This window comes from Triturus cristatus, chromosome 9, assembly GCF_964204655.1.
Source record: "Triturus cristatus chromosome 9, aTriCri1.1, whole genome shotgun sequence".
Lineage (NCBI taxonomy): Eukaryota > Metazoa > Chordata > Amphibia > Caudata > Salamandridae > Triturus > Triturus cristatus.
The window spans coordinates 238,436,548-238,454,740 of NC_140592.1; positions in this window are offsets into that span (position 1 = coordinate 238,436,548).

Consider the following 18,193-nt stretch of genomic DNA (forward strand, 5'->3'; position numbering starts at 1 on the left):
ATGGCGCCCATCGGAGCATGCCCGGCCACGCACACGCAGGCCTCACTGCTCACCTTCTCCCACCGGCGTGTAGACGGAAGGTCCCACCGTGTGCCGCTGCAAGCCACAAGCCCGAGGGCCCGCGGACATGGCACCCTCCACACCATGCAGCAATGCTCCACAGGCCAACAGGTCTCACGTTTGGTGCTGGGTCTTGATAACACCATGGCTCAGCCCAATGGGTGCCACTAACTCTGAGATCCCGGAAGCGATGCCACGTGGCGGTAGACCCACACTGCCCGCTGGCTCTGGCCTACACTGCGGTCCAGCAGGGCACACTAAACCTGAACTGTCCGGACCGCTGGGACCGGGCATCATCGCAGGCTGCACACCCGCTCAGCAGCTTAAAGTGCCACTGACTCAGTGCACCCAAAGTCACCATCCCATGGCGGGGTGCCTGAGCCGACCGCAATGCTCCGAGTGTCACTAACCCTGTGCAACCCCAGTCAGCGCGACGTGGTGGTAGGCCCATGCCGGCTGCAAGGCCTTGGGTGCCACTAACCCTGTGCAAGCCCAGTCAGCGCCACGTGGCAGTAGGCCCGTGTCGTGCGCCAGGCCTAGGATGCCACCATTCCTGTGTGCAACAACTCATGGGCCCTTTATGAATGAGAAGCGTGGAGCGGCTATCATCCAGTCACCACCGGAAGAGGGGAATGTGATGTTGTCTGCCCCTTATGTTGGCGAAGTCATATGGCCAGTGACGCCTGAGCCGGATGGGTGTGGTGTGTGTGCAAACTGCCCTCAGGGAGTGGCTGTGACATGCTGGCGACTAGGAGCACGGAGACCGCTCTTCTTGAAATCACCGATGCCATTAGGGAGGTTTTAGACACTGGAGGAAAGGCCATCCTGGTATTGCTGGATCTGTCGGCAGCCTTTGACACCGTTCCCCACGACGGTCTCCTTTCAAGACTCTGGGAGATTGGTCTTCGGGGAACGGTGCTAAACTGGTTCAGATCATTTCTGACCGGCCGACGGCAAACAGTCTGGGCACCCCCCTTTTCCTCCGAGATGCCGTCTTTGGAAGTCGGAGTGCCTCAGGGCTCCATTTTAAGCCCCACTCTTTTTAATATCTATATGGCTCCTCTGGCGGCAGTGGCGGAGGCGTTCGGTGCCCAGATTATACCTTATGCTGACGACACCCAGCTCCTCTTTACCTGTGCATAGGGCTCTGACTTTGATGGCTTACGGATCAGAGACTGCCTGGGGGCCGTTTTCGACTGGTTTCAGCAGCACAGTCTGAAATGTAATTCCGACAAATCGGAATTGCTCTTTTTTGGATGCCCCCCGGACCCCAGTTGGAAGACATGGTGGCCTGCCGATATCTTTCCTCCGGCAGCTGCTTCATCTACTGTAAAAAATCTAGGCTTTCAGATTGATGATGGTCTCTCTTTTAGACCCCAGATCCTTGGCCTCGTGGGTAAATGCTTTGGTATCCTGAAGATGCTTCGTAAGTTTCTTCCACTGCTGTCTTTTCACCACAGAAAGATAATTGTGCAGGCATTGATAGGCTCTCGCCTTGATTATGCGAATGTGCTCTATTCTGGGGCTGCCTAAATTTCTTCTCTCACGTCTGCAGATTGTGCAGAATTCTGCTGCTAGAGCCATTTATGGTCTGCAGCGGAGAGCGAGGGCATCTGAGCTGCTTAGAAAGCTGCACTGGCTCTCGATGTCCAAAAGGATCACCTTTAAGGCATTAACCCTTGCCTATAAGGCACTCCATCTGATAGGGCCTACATACATCAGGAAGCGTTTGGCCTTCTATGTTCCTAGCAGAACTCTGAGATCTACTTTTTTGTCCATGGCCACTGTCCCTTCCATCAAACGGGCTAGAATTGGAGGTCGCTCTTTCCGTCATCTGGCACCCCAATGTTGGAATGCTCTACCCGTCTCCTTGAGGAAAGTCAATAACTTGCTGACCTTCCGAAAAGAGCTGAAAACATGGCTTTTCTCTCAGTAATCTTTGGCTGCTCCATCTACCCTGTTCTACCTCACGGGTTTTTGCTAAAGCGCCGGGACACTCCTCGGAGTAGCCGTGCGCTATAAAAATCCCGTTTTAACTTAACTTAACTTAACTAGACCAGTGACCTGCACACCACCAGCGAGTACGCCTGCAACGGGTAGCAATTATGCCCCCCTCGGTGTGTCATGGGAGTAGTCTGGCCTGCCGTACTCTGGACCAGCGCAGGGCTTGCCACAATGACTCGTGGCCTCGGGTCATGGTCCGGTCCATGTCCGGACAAGGAAGTGACTGATGCGTGTGTTCCTGTTGTAGTGTTCACGGGACTAGGTACACAAAATGCAATGTTGCACACTCTGACTCGCATCCCACAGGATGAACATCATTGACGCAAGGGAAGGCACTGTCCCCACATTCATCCACACATCCATACCTGAATGATGTAAGACGTGACACAGCAGTGCATCACTGGATGTTTATTTGCACATCCAGCGCAGTTATGCAGCTGGAGCGGTACAGGGCAATGCCGAGCACACTACACAATATGGGCCCGTGGAGGGCCAGCCAGAGTCCATCCGGGGATGACATCTACTGTGAAAGAGGAAGGGTACAGTCCGCAGTCTGTCCACCGTGTCATTGGTCGTCGAACAGGATGTGGCAGTCCATGTCGCTGTCCAAGGTGAGTGCATCGGAGTGTATCGGGGTCAGTGGAAGGTCATGGGGCCATGTGCTGCACCAAGCAGGAACAGGCCATGTGGCGGAAATGAAAGCTAGTGTCTCCTGATCACAAACCCATCCACGTCCTCGTCCCCGGATGTGTGCCCTGCCCCCCAGTGGGTGTTGCAGTACCGGCTGTGGCACTGTGTGCCACTGACACATAAGGGGCCAGAGGAGGGTTGTCGGCCGCACTGTGTGGCAGTGACACATCAGGTGCCAGAGTGGATACGTCTGCCGGACTGTGAGGCACTGACACACCAGGGGGCGGGGATGTGGATGGTGTGGGGACAGCAGCATTCATCAGCGCCACGCCCTGTGGTGGCAATGCCATGATGGAGGTCTGCAGGGCATGATAGATTACAGCTACAATTCGATGATGTGCAGCGGTGGCTGCCATCCTTTCCGCCTCCATCCGCACCATGTCCTCCATCAGCCTCCGCATGTACAGCTGGTATCGCTGGAGCCACTCTGAGCGGACAGCTGTTCTACTCTCCGCGTCATGACTCCAGCGATGACATTGTCCGCGGTGTCGGCGGACTATCGCATGGTACCACCTTGTTGTGAATTCCACGTTGACACAAGGTTATTTTCCCGCGATAGGCTGCGATATTGGAAGTTGCGTTACGCTACTCTTGCGGTAGTTATCACACGATCTTGTGAATATACCCCTGAGTCTTTTGCCTGAATTGGAATCTTGGTTTCTGAAACCAAACTGTTTGCTTGAATGAACCTCCAGTAATCAAGTTGTACATTAATATCATCTGTCAGAAATATTATTTCCTAAATATCGTTTACAAAAGTTTTATCACATTTGGAGTAGAATTTCTGACAATTAACTCCAACAGGCGACATTTTTGTAAATGATATTTAGGGCAAAATATTTCTGTCAGGCAATGTTTTGTTTCAATATTCTGGTTCAAACCCTTTTTTGCATGGGACACCAGCAGATAATTGAAAGGTAATTATGTATTCTGAAAGGAATGGTGGATAAGAAATTCATTTTATCTATATACGTATTCATGAAAACATTTCCTATTCTGTGCGATTTGGCCCAATAAATGGCTGTAAACAGTTTCCTTATCCTCTACTTTTTTCCTAAAGAGATCACCTGATTATTTGTGCTGTTGGCCTCTGTTTATCTTTGAAAGGTTTGCAATTAATCACCTTTGTTAAAAATTGGGTTTCTGGTTGGCAGAGGTATGCTCCCTGTCCAATCAGGCACCACAATCCTGGTCAGGGTATGTCAGATACACAGCATAAATGAACCTGTGCACACCCTCTGATACCTTGGCACAGAGCAGAAAGGCTTAATTTAGGAGGCAATGTGTAAAGGATTTGTGCAACACTTCAAACAGTAACACAGTGAAAACACCCCAAATAGACTCCACACAGGTTAGAAAAATAGATTTACAATTTTATAAATAAACCTAGACCAAAACTAAGAAAATCCAATAAGTAGAAGTCAAGATGTGAATTTTTAAAGATTAAGGGCCATATGTAGGAAGCCCAATACCGGTCGGTAACGGCCGATTTTCGGTAAATATCCCGTTACCGACCGGTATTCAGGCTTTTGGTATGTAGGGGGCACATTTCAGGATTCGGTAATTTACCGAATCGGTAAAATTACCGATTCGGTAATTTTACCGATTCGGTAAATACCGAATCCTGAAATGATATGTAGGGGGAGTGTGTGGTTGTTGTGGGGATTCGTTATTTACCACCAACTAAAAGTTGGTGGTAAATGACGAATAGCTGGAAAAAAGCCTTTTTTTGCACTTTGAAGTGTGCAATGTGGCAGACATACATGCCCTTAGGGCATGTATGTGTGCCACATGTGCACACATGCAGGAATCAGGGGTGCAACAGGGTGTCACTGTGACACCCTGCCACCCTTGATTGTGCTCCCCCCATTACCGAATCAGTATTTACCGATTCGGTAATGGTAACTGGCTTCCCATTGATTCCTATGGGCCTCCTGGCCCATAGGAATCAATGGGAGGCCAGTTACCATTACCGAATCGGTAAATACCAATTCTAAATTACCGACCCATTCCGAATCGGTAAATATTACCGATGGATTACCTACATATCATTTACCACTTCATAAATACCGAATTGGTAAAATTCGGTATTTATGAAGTGGTAAATTTTAGGCTACCTACATATGGCCTAAAAGTGAAAAAAGTACTTAGAAGCAATAAGCGCCCGTAGGGTTATCTGGTCGTGCTGGACTGGGGTAAAGTCAAGAGTTCAGGCTGACCGCGGTGGAGCATGGGCAGAATACAGGAGCCACACAAGGCCCGCTGAAAAAAGGTACCTTGATCCTGGTCGCGTGAGCGAGATATGGGGTGCAGCCGAGCGAGGCTTCGGTGTCAATAACAGAGTCAAGGTGATGCATCTATTTTCTCCACGCAACGAAGGTGAAGTGCCGGTTCCAAGATGAGTTGGTTCCAAAGCGGATTCACCGGGTTGCTCCACGCAGTCGAGGGAATACGTTGATCTTCTCTATCTGTGGTGGTTCCAATGCATTGGTACCGATGGCGATGCGCTGGTCCAAGTGCAATGCGCCGGTTCTGCTTCCGCAACAGCGGCGAGGCGTCAATTCTGCTTACACAGCAGAGGATGCTTCGGTTCCACTGGAGCAAGCACCTAGATCCACTTTCAATGGACCAGACACAGGAGCAGGATGTAATACTTTGATATCCCAGGAGGCAAGCCAGCATGGCCTTGGAGCTCACTCTGGGTTCAGATAAGGTAGTCCAGTCCCTCCTTAGAGGGTAACAGGCAGCACCGCAGCACAGCAGAAATGCAGGTTCTCCAGAGCAACAGTCCAGCAGAGTGGCAGTCCTTTCTCTGGGCAGACTTCTTCACAGGCCCAGTAGTGTCTGATGTGGTTGGATCAGAGAAACAGCACTCATACCCAGTTATGCCTTTGAAGTGGGGGTGACTTCAAAGAGGGGCTTTGAAGTGCACAGAGGTCCTCCCTTCCCAGCCCTGGCTCCAGACTCACTACAGGGGGGTATGCAGCCCTTTGTGTGGAGACATGACTCCACCTATTCAGGTGTAAGTGTCAACTTCACCCTACCATCTTGCCGAGGATGACCCATCAATATGTGGATGGCTACTCAGTCACACCTATGCTCCATTTGTGTGTGGCTTTCTACAGGGAATGCACAAAGTCCAAATGTCACCCACCCCAGATGTGTATTGGAGACAGACAACAAGAACACAGGGTTAAGAGCAGAAAAATGCCATCTTTCTAAAATTGTCATTTCTAAAAGGGTAATGATAAATTTGACTTTACCAGTAAAGAGGAATTATCATTACCATTCAAATTATATGAAACATGACAGATCCAATCCTTCTCAATCAGGAATTTCAGCTTAAAAGTGTATTAAGGAATTCCCAATGGTAACCTATGAGAGTGATAGGCCTCACAATAGTGAAAAATGGATTTGGGTGTTTTTCATTACCAGGGCATGCAAACCTTAAAATTACGTGTCCTACCTTTTCGATTACACAGAACCCTGCCCTACGTGCTACCTAGGGCCTAACTCAGGGGTGACTTATATGTAATTAAAGGGGAGTCTAAGGCTTGACAAGGGGCATGTCAGAGTAAACTGCAGTTGCAGGCCTGAAACATGTTTAAAGTGCTACTTGCGTGGGCGGCTCAATCAGTGCTCTAGGCACACTAGTAGCATTTAATTTACAGGCCCTGGGCATATGTAGTGCACTCTACTAGGGACTTACAGATAAACTAAATATGCCAATTCTGGATAAGCCAATAAAACCATGTATTAGGGGAGAACCATGTGCACTTAAACACTGGTTGGCAGTGGTAAAGTGCTCAGAGTCCTCAAGCCAACAAAAGAATTCAGCAAAGAAATGAGGTAAGCAGGCAATTGGGGAACACCACCCTAATGCTGTGAGGTTTAACAACCTTGCTTTGTAATTTTATTTGTGTCAGGCTTTGCATAAAATACATTTGAAGAACTCTGTAACACCTTGTAGGAGAGAAAAGCATAAAATCTTGTAGTCAGTGGTCCTCATCCATTGTAATACATTGTTTCCGCAAATCAGTGAACAGCCACTTTGAAGAAATGTCACTATGGGCCTTATATAGAGTTTGCTGGACGGGAAACTCCATCAACAAAAGGATATCCCATCCACTGTATGACAAGTACCATAGGCTATGAGGCACATGTAATAAGGCATTTGTGATATCCACCATGTTTGTGACAAAGTACCTCATCCTCAAATCTCTAAATACGTTTCTTAATAAGGAAACTTGTGGAAATGTAATCTGCAAAGTAACAAAGTACAAGATAAGCTGGTTGTTTGATCTGATTATCATCATTAAATTCCTTAAATTGTGATCTAAATACAGAATATGGTTTGCAAGAGTAACTAAAGCCAGAGCAAAAGCTAACTGGGCCATATTTATTGACAATAGGAATAGAAATTACATTTTAAGAAGTGTTATTATACTCAATTTCACGTTGGCTGGATAATTACAGACCATAAAGTGTTTCAATGGGACCTAAATAGTCAAACGGTATAACTTTTGTAGCCATTATTATGTCCCTTCTTAAAGGGAAGGCTTAGGCTCAGAAAGATTTCTTACACAATTGACCTGGGTCGTTGTTAGCTTTTGTAGTTACCATTATTCTCCGTTTACAACACTTGTAAATTATCTAAATCAATTATTTCTTTGATACTCATAAAAGGTAATCTTTTGAATGAACTAACTGCATTCCGTCCAATAAACTATTAAACACTAAGGGGCTTATACGATGTCAGGCAGACACCGTCTTGTAAACGGGACCAGCCGACCTCTGGTCGGCAGTCCCGACCGCCTGATTTGGATGCGACTGAAAACTGTTTGGTCGCATTCTGACTTTCCCCTATTGGAGCATGTGTTACGGCTGTAAACCGGCCGTAGGACATGCTTCCAAAGGGAAATGGGAGGTTGTGTTAATCGTTGCACCCCGTGGCAGGTACCTTCAAGTGCCTGCCACAGGGTGCGAGGGGCCCCCAAACACGCTTTCTGACAGGGTTTCCATGTCAGAAAGGCCGGCATGGAACCCTGCCAGAAACCGTGCATCGTATTTCCAAGGGAGGAAAGACTGCTCTGTGCGATAACGGGCCAGTCTTCGACCGTCGGAAGCCAGCTAGACTTACTGGCCGGTTTCAATTCCGACAAGCTGATTCATAATCAGCCAGTCTGAATTGAAACCGACGATGGTGGTCTTCGGTCGGAAGCTTTACAACCATCATCATAATAGGCCCCTAACTTTGCAATAGCACTTTCACTTATAGGTGTGTTAGATCAAAACAATGGGGCTCATACATCATTTGGTGGGGCTTCTGCCAGGCTGTCAGATTTACAGAGGCCATGACTTCTGCTACCCTGGCAGGACACCTCCCACCATACTTAGAGATGAGCACGGGTCCTGGCTGCCTTCAGCGGAGTCACCCCTTTGGTGGCCCCAATGAAGGAAGACCATGATCTGACTGTCTTTAGTGGAGCTGCCTCTGGGACGGCTCCACTGAGCCAAGTGGGCACCCAGCTTAATGCTTTTGCTTGGCAAAGTTTTATCTCTTTCAAGAATAAATCGCCAAAGCAGAGCGTATTTTTAGGGTTAATAAATAAGTATTTGTTGCAATGTAATAATCAGTCTACTCTGTCTGGTTATATTGCATCTTAGAATTCATTTTTATATGTTTCTATCGGTTTGAAACTAACCGTGTGTTCAAAAGCTGCTTTTAAAACATGTATTTAGATTCTAGAACGAGTACATGAAATGAATTTGCCTCTGACCTTTAGCAAAAAAGATCACATGGAATCATTCCATAAAATACGGAAATCTAACACGTGCAGGCTTTAGCCATCCCAGGTTGACATTTTTAGTGCACAAAATTGGAAACTAAAGCTTTCATATTTATTTTCAAAAGACCATTTTCATAAGTTCACACATCAGACGGAATATGTAATTGAGATTTGTTTGTAAACTGCTGTCTTTCGCCTCCGCACTAACTGATTTGCTGTTTGTTTTAAACCCTGTCACATTGAAATAACGGACTTAAAAGTATGGAAAGCAACAGGCGTAAAAATAATCTTAAAGAAAGCAATATGCACGCAGAGTTTAGGCGGGTGTTAATAACTGTGAAGAAAAAGTCCCATTATGAGTGCACGCGCTAATTGTTTATTGTTCTGCGTTTATTTTCCAGGTCTGAAGGGGAAAGCTCGAGAAGTGTCAGGTATGTCGTCAATTAGCTCGCGCGCTTTGTGCTCTGGCAGTGCTGGGGGAGTTGTACGTTTTAATGAAACCGTGTGCTTTGTTTTCTGCCTGACTGACTGGTTGATTACCACAGCCCCATTCATGCTCGAGGCCTGTGCCTTGCATTTAAAGAGAAGGTGGATGAAGCAGGCCGACAAAAGGCTGTTTGAAAAAAATATATATGCGGTGTTCTTTAAAGACAAATGCGCCTACAAGCCTTCTAAATTAATCCGGTACTTTATTCACTCACACGTACAGTATTGAAATGTTATTTTTATGGACATGCGATGAACTCAGCAAGGATGACGTGCTTTTCCGTAGTGCGTACCCATTCAGCTGTGTGCTAGAGCAATTTCTGACAAAACGTGAAATTGTATGTATTGTGCCAATAGTGGAAATCTATAGCTGGTAGAGTTTATTCACAGATGGTTGAACTGCTGAACTGTTTTGACTGGCATTAGCCAGGTTTTTTTTGTACTGGTGTTTTGAAAAGGACTTGGTTAGTAGCCAGGATTGTACCCTATAAAGGCTTCTGTAAAGAGCTTAATTCATACAAAGGCTAAGTGCAGGGGCCCAAAGATTTTCTTATGACTCCCATTTCCGGTGAAGCTGAATGTTGGGTTTGGCGATTACCATGGCTGTTTGGCCATGATTATATAAAAATGGGTGGTGAGCGCACTCGCTTTTAGTTGTTAAGCTGATTTTTTAGCGGTATGCGTGCAAAATTGCCATATGCTTGCGCAGCACGTGTAATAAATAAGGGGGGTGGCCTAGTATGAAAGTAACTAGGGCTACAATATGCACTGCTGTGTGGTTCTTTCAAACATTTAATTATTTTTTCATCAATTAACAATGGTCATATACATTTTTTAAATGAGAATTTCGGTGGTTGTTGAATATACATAATCATTCAATATATGTACATTTATGCTCAATCGTCAAACAATAATTGCAATACAAATTACAATACATGTACCCAATGCATTTCGGGACATTTTTAGTCCCTTCATCAGGGGTAAACTGTAAAAAGAAAAGGAGAAAATATCAAAATCTTATACATTGCGTGATCAGTAAATGGTAGTGTGAACTTAAAGTAGGGTATACGATACCTTTTTAGTGTTCGCTAATGAGCGTATTCATTTTCTAAAAAATAGTGTGAGAAGTAGAAATTGAGAAAAACTCATCTCTCTAATTTAGTTCAATTCAAACGCGCATTAGAATCCCTAATTCATACCTGGTCGGTTGTATATGGTTCTGTATGAAATGATGTGGCACAATCTCAGGTCTGTGAAGATAATAACTGAGTTTTAGACATACTGTGTGTAAAGTCATTGATGGAAAACACTTGGAAGTAAGAACGAAGCTCACCTTAATTAAAAACGTGCAAATAGTATGAGAACCGTAGGGCTTTGCAAGAACCGGGATCAGAAATGAGTCGACCGTTGTCTTTTAAGCGTCTGAAATATAAAGAAGAAACCGTGCGCTTCAGCTGAAATCGAGGTTTTAAACCCGTTTCGAAACATAAAAGAAACCGGGGGGGTTTGCTTACCGGATCGACGGAGCAGAGAAACGTTGTACGCATCCACGAGTGCTTTCAGTCGCAGTGTGCTGACTGCTCAGTTACCAGAAAGTTAAACGTCACGCCGTAGGCGTAGACATTGAAGAAAGACTCAGGGCTTGTTAGCAACGAAGATACGAAGTCGTAATCATTTGTGTGAAATTGATGTTCTACACTAATAGACGTATAATTTTTAAAAAAACGAGGGTAGGCTAATTTTAAAAAAAGATTGAAACGTGTGAGTATTCCGAGTTTATGCTAAAGATGAGAATCGAAGTGTAACAAGATAATCCAGTGTTAACGGAGGCTTCTCAATAAAGTTGTGTGCCGAAAAAAAATTTTTCTTCATAAACAGAAGCTAAATAAGAAAGATTTCTGTTTCTCTGTGCTGCGGTGTGCACTATGAGTGTTCTGCCCTGTGATTGAAGAATTTTTACACATTATATCAACATCTTTCTGTGAAATACATGAATGATATTCATATTTGCATGAATCTAACATCTTTAACACAAGTATATAATTCATATCCATATAAACATATAATCTAAGACAAATCTTATGATGCCATTGTCATGACCGTTAGATGTGGTGATATGTGGAATGTTGGGTATGGGATCAAATGCGCTTTGAAAAGAAGTCATTTTAAAGTGAGTTGGGATCTCAAGGTGGGGTCTGATTATCAATAAATGGTGTTAATCTAGAGAAAGCAAGCCATCTCGAATTTGTCATTAAGTCCGTGCGGAGCAAGGGTTTTCAGTTTCTTAATCCAGAATGCTTCTCTTGAACTGCACCACGAAAAAATGTCTTTTGAATCTATTGCCAACATAACTGAAAACAGAGCCACAACTAAAGTCTATACAACTGAAGATGCAAATGAAATTTACAACTTAATAAAGGAGACAAAATCATTTGACGCACAAAGCGGATCAGTAACACAACAACTACGCCAGTTGGAATACCTTACTAGAAGAGAGCTAAATCAACGCTTACATGCCTCTACACTAATTCAATATCATCGAGTTAAACGGATCCCACGTGGCTTACGATTATCAATACGTCCTATGCTGTTTAGGTTACAGAACAACTCACAATTCATGGAGAAATGGTTTTCCATTCTAAATAAATGTTCGCTGGATCTGATCTTGCTGATAATTGAGGAACTGTCTAAAACAATTCATGACCTAGAAGAAGAAATAAATACATTAAAAACTGATTTATCCACAAGAATGGAAGCTGAACCTTGGGGACAATTCCTAGAAAGTCTCAATTTAAAATTAGACAAATACGGCAAAGAGCTACAAGAAACAAAATTGAGAAAATTTAAAAGAGATACAATCGACTACAAGCTGAATGAAGCTTACACTTGGGCCGAGGTTTACGCACAACGCAGATTTACTACCAAAAAAACCACCCAAGCATCCTCAGAGGAAAGCGTAGTCTCGGATTCAGACATTGACACTCAGAGAGCATCCCTTAAAACCACCACCAGTTCGAAAGCCACTAGAAAATTACCAGAAGAAAGTTCTTCAACAGCCATGCCAAGCACCTCTGGTTCATCTTCTTTTTTGGACCCCAGCACAGAACACGGGAGACCACCGGACAAGAGCCAAACCAAAACAACCAGCGGTATCGACAAACAAGGAGAGGAAAAGGACAGAGAAAAAAGCAAAAAGGGTCTGAGAAGTCAAACGAAAATCTCATAATCAACATTTCTTCCCTCAAACTGACTCCATTTGAAGAAAATGTACTTAACAAAGGCATGTCCTTTGTGAGCACTTATCACAGTACAGAATTGGAGACAGAAGTAGCACTTTACAAATTCATGAGGATACTGAGATTGCGGAATTTTTTTACTAACATTTGCCCCCAAGACTCAGGTGACAATTCAAATATAGTACCAACATTTCCAACCTTCAAACCTAAGAGTACCTTCGTTGCTCCAGTGTCCCATAAAACGCTGGATACATTTGAATTATTGGTACAACAAGATCTTAAAAAAATTCAGTACTCTAGTAAAATAAGCAACCTGAGCAGGGCTGAAAAAAGTGTACTAACTAGACTAGCCAGAAACCCCACAATTGTGATATTAAAAGCGGACAAAGGAGGAGGACTAGTAATCATGAACTCCGAACATTATCAAACGAAAGTCCTTGAACATATAATGAACGAAGCAATCTACGGAAAACTGGAAAAAGATCCCACAAGGGAAATTTCTAAAAATCTCAATCTAATACTAGAGAAAGCAGAAGAGCTTAATTGGATTGACCCTTCTACTAAAAAATACCTCATGACGGATTTTCCTCGGAGACCCAAAATTTACCTACTACCAAAGATTCATAAAAATTTGATGGATCCTCCCTTCAGACCTATCGTCTCTGGATGTGATTCTATATTTGAAAAACCTGGCCGCTACATTGACACTTTTTTGCAGTCATTTGTCCAAAATTGGAATACATATATTGAAGACACCACGGACTTCCTGAGAAATATACAAATGTTGAAAGACCAAAACACAGAAAACTGGATTTTATGTACCATAGATGTGGTCGCATTATACACTTCGATACCACACGCGAACGGAATTGAAGCAGTGGAATGGGCTTTATTACAACAAGATAACACACAAATACCCAAATATTTCATTCTACAATTATTAGAGTTTTGCCTGCAAAACAGCTATTTTTGTTGGGATGAACAATTTTACATACAACTTAATGGTACATCAATGGGGTTTCCAGGAGCACCAGTATACGCTAATACGTACATGGCCAAGTTCGAACATGAATATATTCTCCAGGACCCTACATGGAAAGAAGGTTTGATATTCTTCAAACGTTTCATAGATGACATCTTCCTCATTTGGAATCAGTCAGAACCAGCACTCATCAACAACATACGAACACTAAATTTGATTGACCCTCGAGTACAATTTACCCACACCATAAGCCGCAAATCAATTTCATTCTTAGATGTCTGGATAAACGTTGAACAGGGAGAAATCCATACGAGCGTATACAAAAAACCTACAGACAGAAACAATGCTCTACTCTTCAGCAGCTTCCATCCCCCATCACTGATTCGGAATTTACCAGTTTCCCAATTCATGAGAACCAAAAGAATTTCCTCCACTGACACGGCATGTGAATCCACATGGGAACAACAGCTCAAGAATTACACAGAAAGAGGATACCCTGAGAATATATTGAGAGAGCAATTAAACAAAGTCAAAACTCGATCACGTGACGAACTATTGAAAAAAACTCCTAAGAAGACCGGTACACGAACTGTCTTTGTTTCTAAATACTCAACGGCATCCAGGAAGATCAAACAAATCATACACAAACATTGGAACTTACTTCAACTAGAAACAGATTTCAAAGAACTGTTTAAAGACAAACCATTGTTTGCCTACACAAGAGCGCAAAATTTAAAAGAAATGTTAAGCAAAAGACAGAAACCAAAACAGACTCTTGAACCAAGCAAAGGCACCCAAAAATGTTGGAATTGCACTCATTGCAACAACGTGATCACAGGAGATATCTTACTGCATCCATCTACGGGCCAAAAGATCAAAATACATAGCAGCACAACATGTAATTCTGAAAACGTCATCTACACCATCAAATGCCCATGCGGATTATTATATGTTGGTAAAACCGAAAGAAAAATGAAAATTCGACTAACAGAGCACAAAAGCAAAATACGAACCAAAAGCACGACTTCAAGCATTGCAACACATTGGGAGGAGTCACGACACCAAATCGCCCAACTGAAATTCCAAATCATTGAACAAGTACCAAAACATATAGATCGCGATAACTCAAAATATCTACTACAAAGAGAAGCATTCTGGATTAAGAAACTGAAAACCCTTGCTCCGCACGGACTTAATGACAAATTCGAGATGGCTTGCTTTCTCTAGATTAACACCATTTATTGATAATCAGACCCCACCTTGAGATCCCAACTCACTTTAAAATGACTTCTTTTCAAAGCGCATTTGATCCCATACCCAACATTCCACATATCACCACATCTAACGGTCATGACAATGGCATCATAAGATTTGTCTTAGATTATATGTTTATATGGATATGAATTATATACTTGTGTTAAAGATGTTAGATTCATGCAAATATGAATATCATTCATGTATTTCACAGAAAGATGTTGATATAATGTGTAAAAATTCTTCAATCACAGGGCAGAACACTCATAGTGCACACCGCAGCACAGAGAAACAGAAATCTTTCTTATTTAGCTTCTGTTTATGAAGAAAAATTTTTTTTCGGCACACAACTTTATTGAGAAGCCTCCGTTAACACTGGATTATCTTGTTACACTTCGATTCTCATCTTTAGCATAAACTCGGAATACTCACACGTTTCAATCTTTTTTTAAAATTAGCCTACCCTCGTTTTTTTAAAAATTATACGTCTATTAGTGTAGAACATCAATTTCACACAAATGATTACGACTTCGTATCTTCGTTGCTAACAAGCCCTGAGTCTTTCTTCAATGTCTACGCCTACGGCGTGACGTTTAACTTTCTGGTAACTGAGCAGTCAGCACACTGCGACTGAAAGCACTCGTGGATGCGTACAACGTTTCTCTGCTCCGTCGATCCGGTAAGCAAACCCCCCCGGTTTCTTTTATGTTTCGAAACGGGTTTAAAACCTCGATTTCAGCTGAAGCGCACGGTTTCTTCTTTATATTTCAGACGCTTAAAAGACAACGGTCGACTCATTTCTGATCCCGGTTCTTGCAAAGCCCTACGGTTCTCATACTATTTGCACGTTTTTAATTAAGGTGAGCTTCGTTCTTACTTCCAAGTGTTTTCCATCAATGACTTTACACACAGTATGTCTAAAACTCAGTTATTATCTTCACAGACCTGAGATTGTGCCACATCATTTCATACAGAACCATATACAACCGACCAGGTATGAATTAGGGATTCTAATGCGCGTTTGAATTGAACTAAATTAGAGAGATGAGTTTTTCTCAATTTCTACTTCTCACACTATTTTTTAGAAAATGAATACGCTCATTAGCGAACACTAAAAAGGTATCGTATACCCTACTTTAAGTTCACACTACCATTTACTGATCACGCAATGTATAAGATTTTGATATTTTCTCCTTTTCTTTTTACAGTTTACCCCTGATGAAGGGACTAAAAATGTCCCGAAATGCATTGGGTACATGTATTGTAATTTGTATTGCAATTATTGTTTGACGATTGAGCATAAATGTACATATATTGAATGATTATGTATATTCAACAACCACCGAAATTCTCATTTAAAAAATGTATATGACCATTGTTAATTGATGAAAAAATAATTAAATGTTTGAAAGAACCACACAGCAGTGCATATTGTAGCCCTAGTTACTTTCATACTAGGCCACCCCCCTTGTTTGGCCATGATTACACCTCATGACTCATTTGCCCATCACTACGCATTCCCGGTCTCTTTGTCTCTTTTATTTACTCTCTTTTTCATCCTCCTTTACTCTCTTTGTTGCTGTTTTGTAGATGTTCTCATCCTCCTTATTACTCCCTTTCCTGCCTTTCAACTCCCTTGCTCTTCTTCACGATCTAATGAGGAAAAATATGTCCCGGTGCCAACCACTTGCTACCACTGGCACAAGTTAAGCTCTGGGAAGATGAGCCTCTCTCTGGTTTCTGCTTTCGACTCTCAAAGTCTAATTACTAGGGCAACAAGATTTTAAATGATGGACATGAAACCTTAAAGAGAACACAAAGAAGGGATGCAGTTTTTATTGGTATTTTTTTAACTGAAGAGAAATGTGTAATATATTTTAGTCTTTTATCTAAATATATATTACATTGGTCCCCATTGATACTTTTTAAATAATCAATGGGCTGGAGGATATAACTTAGACAAGTTAGTACATTCGTTTTTTTGTGTCCCAGAGCAGTATTAGTTTCAAAAGGATGACGGTATCAGGACTAGTTACAGTGAGAGAATAATTAGACAATTTCCTAATCTACTGTTCCAAGGACTGGGCTGTGCACCAGCTGCCCCACTCCTTCTAAAGAACTTAGAAATTCCAGCTTATGGTTTAGTCCTCTGAAGGTGAGGCATGTTGCAGTTCCTTCATTTACACACACTTACACAGAGGACAGCACTGCAGAACGTGAGAAGACAATCAAACTACAAGCCAGTTAATACATCATCAAAGAGACAAGCAGTCAAGGAAGAACATTATTAAAAATGAAATAAATTGGGTGGCTCGCTAATTAGTAAAACAAGCTCCAAGATGTCTGTGGTGAAATTTGTCAAGGTGTTGAATTCTAGGATCTCCAAATCCAAGGCAGACTTTATAAATTTTCAAAATCATGGAGAAATAAGTATATCTTTTTGGAGATGTGATGAATTAGCTGAAAGTCTCAGCTGTTTACCTAATGTCCTTCACCATAATCCTAATATAGGAGCAAATTTCCGATCTAATGGCCTCTTTCAGTGAAAACACTTTGCAGATTTCCTTCAGGACCTGGTCCTCAACATATATGTAAAGAGCTCTTGTCTAATTAGCTAAGCAACTTTAACCAGGTGATGTTTTCACAGAGAAAGACATGCTCGTATTGTATCTTGACATGATTTAAAGTAAGCACAGAGAATCTCTCTAAAGCCGTCTACAAAGAGCATGCATCTGCCAGTCTGGAAATTGACTGCGTGTCCCTACAGTGATAAAGATTTTCTTCATAAATGATCCCAGATATTCAGGGGCCTCACCTTCTGAGTATTCTTAATGTTTTTCAAAGATTGGACCGTATTTGAGGATTTATGCAGCAGACTCTCTGCTTCTCATCGCTTCTTTGCATCAGCAAAACCTTTTGTTTATTTCATGATTTTCATGATTTGAAGGTTTATTTTGAGGTTTGATTCTTCAGGCCTTCACTACTGTAGCCCATAGTGAAAGCTTGAAGCATACTTCAGTCTTTTTTAGGTCGAGCATTCGAGACCTCTTGTACATACTTTTGTATATACTTATATGTGTATGTACTTTGTATGCTCTGGAGATCAGCCCTAGGACTTGTCTGCTTCCGCTTAGGGACTTTGTTTTCTGGCAACTGCCTCTATTTAACTTTCTTGATAGAAAACGACCAGCAGAGGTCAGTAAAATGCCAAAATCACTTTAGCATTCTTTAATGAAAAGATGATAAGCACTCTACTCTTGGAAGGCTTAATCTTTGAAAAGAATAAAGGATTTGAAAATTTAAAACACCTCTCCATGGAACTATTTGTGATCTATCCAAATGCGAAATTCTAAATTTAATGTAATATCAAAATTATTTGAGTATAGTGGTTGCTGATCATCGTTTCGCAAATTCATGTGGGAATCCTTTTCAGTATTTGGGGAATAGGAGGCTTTTGCCCCTGATCTTTGCACAACTCAGACACTATCCCTACAGTGTAACAAGTGCGGTATTCTGTGTCTAAGGTCTCTTTGTAAATCTTTCACTTTAGCATTCTCTAGATTCCAGTCCACAGCAATTGTCTTCAAAGAGGACCCGTAGACAATAATATTTTTTCAAATCTTGTATTTTCAGTGATATGACCACTGAAGGCCCTGATTTTATATTAAACACAGAGTTTTGGACTATACCAT